The sequence below is a fragment of the Pan paniscus genome, chromosome 1 (assembly GCF_029289425.2).
Source record: "Pan paniscus chromosome 1, NHGRI_mPanPan1-v2.0_pri, whole genome shotgun sequence".
NCBI lineage: Eukaryota > Metazoa > Chordata > Mammalia > Primates > Hominidae > Pan > Pan paniscus.
In genome coordinates, this window is record NC_073249.2 from 91320889 (window position 1) to 91329106 (window position 8218).

Here is an 8218-nt window from a genome sequence, read left to right on the forward strand (position 1 = left end):
TTTAAGCAGAATGTGACTCGGGCACTACATTTCCATCCACAAGACTGGCTCTGAGTTATTTTTTGAAAAGCTTTGTGATAGGCTCAGGTAGGCTTATAACTTTGCTCCTCCAAACAATACTTTTCTTTGGAAAACAAGAACTCTCTGTGGAGATTTCCTTCCATCAGGTTGCTTCAGTTTAACCTATTTCTAGAGGACTAGTTCATACAGAACTGGCAACTACAGGGGATGAAAAGTTCAAAAGTAGATGCTACAAAATGTAACAAATACTTTTCTTCTAAACATCAAGGTATAGCTCAGGAACACTTGGATAACAAGATTTGGCCTACTAAGGAATATGGATTGATAGCTAAACACTTCAGACCACAAAGTAAACATCATGTTTCATACATCCTACAACACACATTACTTCGATCTGTTAAAATAAGCCAATGTGAAACTAAAAAAAAATTACTAGCTCTGCTTTAGTGCTTAAGGTATCACAGCATCACTTAGAAGTAGAAAGAAATCTTATCTTCCCCTTAAAGTAGTTGTTGTCATGACATACAGACTTTTTAATGTTAACAAAAAATAAAGAAAAATATCCTTGAAAATATATTTCCCTCAGCTGGAGCTTAGTCTGTTTCTTCCATGCATGATGTGTCATTGTCCCCTTCAAGGGGTGACATTTCTTCAGCAGTATCATCAGCAGTAGGGTCATTTTCATCAATACCCACACCAAGTTTGATCATCCTGTAGATCCTGTTAGCATGTGTCTGGGGATCTTCCAGACCAAAGCCGGAAGACAAAAGAGCAGTTTTGTAAAGCAAGATGACCAGATCCTGCACAGACTTGTACTTATCTGCCTCTGCCTTTTGCCTTAAGGTCTCAATAATGGAATGGTCAGGGTTTATCTCCAGGTGTTTCTTTGCTGCCATGTAACCCATTGTTGAGTTGTCTCTTAGGGCTTGAGTTTTCATGATTCTTTCCATGTTTGCTGTCCAGCCATATATGCTCGTGACAATATAGCATGGAGACTTCACCAATCAGTTTGACACAACCACCTTTTCAACTTTTTTCTCCAATATGTCTTTCATGATTTTGCAGATGTTCTCAAACTTTGTTTTTTTCTCTTCCTGTTTCTTTTTTTCTTCTTCATCCTCTGGAAGTTCCAAGCCCTCTTTGGTGACTGACACTAAAGTCTTCCCCTCAAATTCCTTCAGTGTTGGACACAGTACTCATCAATTGGCTTGATCATATAGATCACTTCTAAGCCATGTTTCCGAAGACATTCCACAAATTTAGCTACCTGGTTCTTGGTCTCACCTGTGATGTAATAGATATGTTTCTAGTTTTCCTTCATTCTGGTGCAGTAGTCCTTGAGAGAAACCATCTCATCACCAGAAGCAGATGTGTAGTATCTTAACAGCTCTGAAAACTTCTTCCAATGTTGAGAGTCTTCGTATATTTCAAGCTTTACGCTTTTAGAGAACTGCTCATAGAATTTCTTGTAGTTCTCTTTATCTTCTGCCAGTTTGGTAAAGAGTTCTAAGCATTTTTTGACCAAATTCTTCCTGATAACTTCCAAAATTTTGCTTTGTCACAACATCTCATGGGAAATATTTAGACGGAGATCCTCTGAGTCCACCACCTTTCCAATGACGTTCAGATACGCAGGGATTAGCTCCTCACAGTTAGCCATGATGGAAACTCTGTGTACATACAATTTGATGTTCTTTTTCTCTCTCTTTCCAAACAAGTCAAAAGGAGCATGTTGTGGGACAAATAGAAGGGCTCTGAATTCCAAGTGTCCTTCAACTGAAAAATGCTTCACTGCCAATGATCTTCCCAGTCATTGGTCAAGCTCTTGTAGAATTCTTACTCCTCATTAGTAATATCATCAGGATTTCTGGTCCAGATGGGCTTTGTTTTGTTGAGTTTTTCTTGATCGATGTACTTTTCCTTAATCTTCTTATTCTTTTTGTCACCATCCTTCTTTTCTTCTTCTTCTTCATCAGAACCAACATCTTCAATTTCAGGTTTGTCTTCGGACTCTTTCTCTTCTTTTTCGTTTTCTTCTTCTTTATCTTCCTTTTCTTCAGCTTCATCATCTCTGACTTCTTTATCATGTTCCTTCTCCACAAAAAGAGTAACGGGATATCCAATAAACTGAGAATGTTTCTTCAAAAATGTTTTTATTCTTCATTCCTCCAAGTACTCATTTGGTCTTCCTTCAGGTGTAGGATAACCTTTGTTCCACGACCCATAGGTTCACTCGTCTGTCCTCACTGTGAATGATCCCCCTGCTGAGGACTCCCAGGTGTACTGCTCATCATTGTTATGTTTGCTGATCACAGTTACTTTCTTGGCAACCAAATAAGCAGAATAAAAACCAACCCCGAAATGGCCAATCATAGAGATATCTGCATCAGCCTACAAAGCTTCCATGAATGCTTTGGTCCCAGACTTGGTGACAGTACCGAGGTTATTGATCAAGTCAGTCTTGGTCATTCCAATTCTAGTGTCCACAATAGTGAGGGTTTGATTTTGTTTGTTTGGTACAAGGTAAATATGCAGCCCTTTCCCAGAGTCTAATTTACTGGAATCCATCAACCTTTCATATCAGATTTTGTCCAGTGCATCTGATGAATTTGAAATTAGTTCTCTCAGAAAGATCTCTTTCTTCGAGTAGAAAGTATTGATGATCAGTGACATCAACTGGGCAATTTCTGCCTGAAAGGTGAATGTCTCAACCTCCTCCTCCTCCATCGATTTGTCTTGGGTCTCGGTTTCCTCAGGCATCTTGGCTAAGGGACCACAAGGGCTCCACAGCACATCAGTACCAGGATGCTGAAGCACCTCGGCTTTTATTTTTTATTTATTTATTTTTCTGAAAATCCATTCAGCCACTCTGTATCTTTTGACTGGAAAATGTAATTCATTTACATTTAAAGTAATTATTGATAGGTAAAGGATTTACTACCGGCATTTTGATTTTTGCTGACTGCTTTGTAGTTCTTTTATTTCTTTTTTCCAATCTTCCTATCTTTCTTTATAATTTGTTGAATTTTGATAGGTGTACACTTTGATTCATGTCTTTGTTTTTTATGTATCAACTAGAGTTGTTTTTCTACTTGGTTATCATGGGGCTTATATAAAACATCTTATAATTATAACATTCTAATTTAAGCTGCTAACAACTGAAATTGCATACAAAAACTCTACACTTTTACTTCACTCTGCCCACATTTTGTTATTCATGTCACACTTCACATCTTTCTAGATTGTGTATTCATTGCCAAATTAGAATAGATATAGTTATTTTCAATATTTCTGTGTTTTAAGCTTTTATAATAGAATTTAAAATGATTTACACAGTGTCATTACAGTATTAGATTATTCCGGATTTGACTATTTACTTTTACTAGTGGCTTTTTTTAACTATTAACTTCTTAAAAATGTTTCATGTTATCTATTTCTTTATTTTAGAGATGTGATGTCGCTATGTTACACAGGCTGGTCTTACACTCCTGAGGTCAAATGATCCTCCCACCTTGGCTTCCCTAAGTGATGGGATTACAGGCATGAGCCACAGCACCTGGCTTTAACATCTTTTTGTTACAACTTGAAGAACTCTAGTATTTTTTTTTTTTTTTTTTTTTTTTACATTTTACTTTAAGTTCCGGGATACAAGTGCAGAATATGTAGGTTTGTTACATAAGTATATGTGTGCCATGGTGGTTTGCTGCACCTACCAACCCGTCATCTAAATTTTAAGCCTGCATGCATTAGCTATTTGTCCTAATGCTCTCCCTCCCTCCCCTTGCCCCCCAACCCCACATGGGCCGTGGTGTGTGTTGTTCCCCTCCCTGTGTCCATGTATCCTCATTGTTCAACTCCTACTTATGAGTGAGAACATGCAATGTTTGGTTTTCCATTCCTGTGTTACCTTTGTCTGAGTATGTCTTTATTTCTGCTTCATTTCTGAGAGAGATTTTTTACGTATAGTATTCTTGGGCAGTTTTTATTTTTTTCTTTCTGCTCTTTGGCTATATCATCCCACACCATCCGGGCATATAAAATTTTTTTTTTTAGGTTTTGTTTTGTTTTTGCCAAGTCTGCTGATATCCTTAAAGGGGTTCCCTTTTATGTGACAAGTTTCTTTTTACTGCTGCTTTCAAAAGTCTCTTTTTGTGTTTGACTTATAATAAGTTGATTATAATGTGCTTCAGAGTGTTACTGTTGGGGTTGATATTGTTTGGACATTTTGATTTCCATGAAACTGTATTGAGTCTATGTCTCTCCAATGATTTTGGAAGTTTTCAGCCAGTATTTCTTTAAATAAGCTTTATGCCTCTTTATTTGCTTCTTTTTCCTTCTGAGACACCAGTAGTTTATTATTGTTTTTCTAATTTCAATTCATTTTCTATGTGCATTTTCTTGCATTTCTTCAAGATCTTTAAGATGGTTATTTTGAATTCTTTCTCAGGCAATTCCTAGATCTCCATTTCTTTGTGATTTACTACTGAAGCTTTACTAGTTTCTTTTGGTGGTGTCACATTTGCCTAATTCTTCATTATCTGTATAGATCGCATTGATGTCTGCGCATTGATGTCTGAATAAACATCTTTTCTGGCATTTAAACACTGCTTTTGGCAGATAAAAGCTTTCTCCTGTTGAGCCTCTATGCTGGTGAGATTGCCCCCAGGATCCTAGTAAAGTGGGTTTCGAGCTAGATCATGTGGCTGCCTCTTCATCTACAATGGGATCTGTGCTTAATAGACCTGTTACCAGGGCCTCCAGTGGGTATGGATTCTGTCTGGTTCCCCCCGGGTGGACTGAATTACCTCCAGTACATTGGGCAGTAGGGTTGGTGCTAGAATGAGGATCCATTTCAGAGTCCACAGATGGTAGGCCTGTTACTAGGTTTGTGGATGGGTATGGTTTCCTCCAGGTCTTTGGGAGAGCTCCCATTAAGTGACTGGGTAGGTCCCTTTGCAGGCAGTACTTGTCCTGGCCTACAGTTGAGAGGAGATGAATATAAGTCACAGGGCTGCAGTAAAGACAAAGATCTGCAGGCCTGCCTCTGAGGTCAAGGTTTGGTGTATCCCCCATTTGGTCCCTGGTCAGGCAAAACTGCCCTCAGACCACACCTGAGAGGGGATGAATCCAAGTTACAAGGCTGTGTCAGGATCCTCTGTGGGACTGATGGCAGCAGGTCTGCCTCTGAGGGTCATAGACAAGCTCGTCCTTCTCTTGGTTCTTGAATGGACAAGCCTACTCTCAGACCACAGCTATTAACGCCTGGAGTTGAGTTTCAGAGCCATTTCAAGTTCCACACCTGGGACCGAGGTCAACAAGCTTGTTTTCTGAAGCACTAGTATATGTGACTCCTCCTGGGCTCCTTGACTGATGGCAAAATAAGGCTGTATCCAAGTCCACAATAAAACAAGGCCATTGCTAAGTTTAGAGCTGAGACCACTGTTGGCAGGTCTGCCCCCTCAAAATGGCTTTCCTACATCTTGATCTTCACTAGGGTTTCACAATCTCCTATCTAAATCTCAAGGCTCCCACAAAGAGGTATTTTCCCATTGATGGCTGTGAACTTATTGCTGCTGTCGAGGAATATAAGCAGTGGGCTTTCTGTTTCACCATCTTTCTCTCCTTTTGTCTCTCACTATTTTTAAAATTTTCTTTTTATCATTAGTTTTTAATAATTGAATTCTTATATTCTTATATGTTCTAGCATAATTTTGGTTTTTATTCTGCTTGAAATTTCTGAGATTTTTGGGTTTGGGGGTTTATAAGGGATCTCAATTACATGAATATTTGACAGCTTGGCACTTTACCGTAGGTCATCAAGCCTCTGTTTTTGTTTTGTTGTTGTTGTTGTTATTTGGGGTTTTTGAAGTTTTGCTATAATTACAGGTTGTTTCGTTGGCTATGTGTTTAAGTTAATTGACCTTTTCTTTGGCAGTGTCTGCAGCTAATCCTGCTTAATGTATTTTTAAAATTCAGATAATATTTTTTATTTCTATAAATTATACTTGATGGCTCTTGGGAATATAAACTCTTCTTTGTGTGAACTCTAGGACTTGTTTAGTCTATTGCTTCCAGTAGTTGTTCATCTTCTACAAGAAGTTTACTCTAACAAATATACGAATTAGCACTCTTCCAAAGATTTGAGGAGATCCCTTTGCAGCTATTAGACCTCCCTATGTGTGTGCTAATCCCTTCTCTTTAGTTATCTGTCTTGAAATGTCCCCTTTGTCTTCTCTATACTCTAATCTTTATCTAATCTAGTCTCCTTAATACTCTATGTAATCTAGTCTTCTCTATAATCTTTATCTAATCTAATCCTTAATTCAGTAAGACTACTTGATATATTTTGGTGTCCTCTGCTGCCTCTCTCTCTCTTTTTCTCTCTCTTTCTCTGTATAAACACATAAATATACATACATGTATATACACATATAGAGCTTGTATTATTCCATCAGTTATGTCTCAGTATTATCCAGTATTATCTTGGTGTTGTTATATTTTTAAATATAAGAAGCGTATAAATTTCTATTTAAAATACTTTAACATATTTTTTCTCACTCCATCATGGTCACACAATGTCCAGTACTAAAGTCCTATGGAATTACTTATGTTCAACTGGATAATACTGAGACATAAGTGTTGGAATAATTCCAGCTGAAGTTAATCATGGGCTGTTTTTTCTCTTTCACTCTCTTAACTCCCATTTCCATCTTCAGTTTTTCTTTAGAACTAAAATTAGGATTGTCTAGAGTCTGTTACAGGATCCACATTTCTTTGCTTTGTACTCTTCAAATACTTTTTAAGTCATAACATGTGGAAATCATTTATTTCTCTTTTCTCAAGAATAACAGTCTTATTCTGTCTCTTGTCTAATGTCTACAAACTGCTATGTCACATATTTTTCCAACTTTTAGTTTTTTAATGTAGAAAGTTAAGTACAATTTATATTAATCCATCTTGATAGGATTCTCTACCTTACTGATGTTCATTAACTTACTCAATGCCTTTTACATAATATATATTTGAATATTTTAATTGTAAAATAAGTAGAAAAGGAGGCCACAGAAAAAGAAAAAAAGCATTACTTAAAATGTGTACAAATAGAATTTGCAACAGTTTTTACTTAATAAAAGAAACAAGTACACAGTCACAGATTGTGTTAGAAGAATTTCTAGGTCTCCTGATCTCTGCCTAGTGCAACGGTGTTTCCCTTCAGGATGCTTCTCAGGTGAGCTCATCCTCTTTTTTGTTGGAAAAACACCGTTGAACAAATACTGCAGCTTAGAAGGTGCCACTTCAGAGCACATCCAGAAATCCTAGATTGTTTTTCTTTTTAGCCCTATGGGATTCCCACCTATATACTGGCCTTATGCCCAAGAGAATGTACTTCATATATTGTGTTACTACTGGTTCAGTAGGAATAATAATAAGGTATGCAACAAAAAAGAAAGAAGAAAACTACTCTCTTACCTGAGTGAGGATTTGGGGGAAGTAAGTAGTAGATTCAATATTTTGAAAGCAGAAAAAATGGATCTTTCATTGTTGTAACTTCCATCGTCAAACTCAATATATAGTTGATGAAAGAGTAAATAATTGATAGACTCTTAAAGGCAGCTTTATTTATTTATTAAATTGCTATTAGTCAATTTCTCTCCTTTATTTTCCAATATCTATACTAAGGCTGCTTTTCCTACCTATAAAAGCTTAACAGGGAGGTCGAGGCGGGCAAATCACAAGGTCAGGAGATCCAGACCTTCCTGCCTAACACGGTGAAACCCCGTCTCTACTAAAAACACAAAAAATTAGCTGGTCCTGGTGGCCAACGCCTGTAGTCCCGGCTACTTGGGAGGCTGAGGCAGGAGAATGGCATGAACCCAGGAGGCAGAGCTTGCAGTGAGCCGAGATCGTGCCATTGCACTCCAGCCGGGGCAACAGAGCAAGACTCTGTCTCAAAAAAAAAAAAAAGCTTGACAAATCAAGGCGTAGTAAGAGTGCCTTCCTCTAGGATTAATTGCTTGGCTTCCTTTGAGTTGCTGCAGCTTTCTGTTAGATCTATTACTGAAGGGTGAGTGTGGGTAGATAGAACCAGTCTGAAAGTATCCAACCTGAAAACAATTTATACACATTCATTCTCTGTGTTTATTCACAGAATGTTAGATTCTTAATCCCTGTTTTTCAAGACACGAAAAAAAAAAGC

At 37.6% G+C, this 8218-nt stretch overlaps 1 pseudogene; it reads right to left on the reverse strand.

Moving 5' to 3' along the window:
- Positions 1-331: 331 nt before the first annotated feature.
- LOC100993136 (heat shock protein HSP 90-alpha-like) lies at positions 332-3177 on the reverse strand (annotated as a pseudogene).
- Between the last annotated feature and the right edge of the window lie 5041 nt (positions 3178-8218).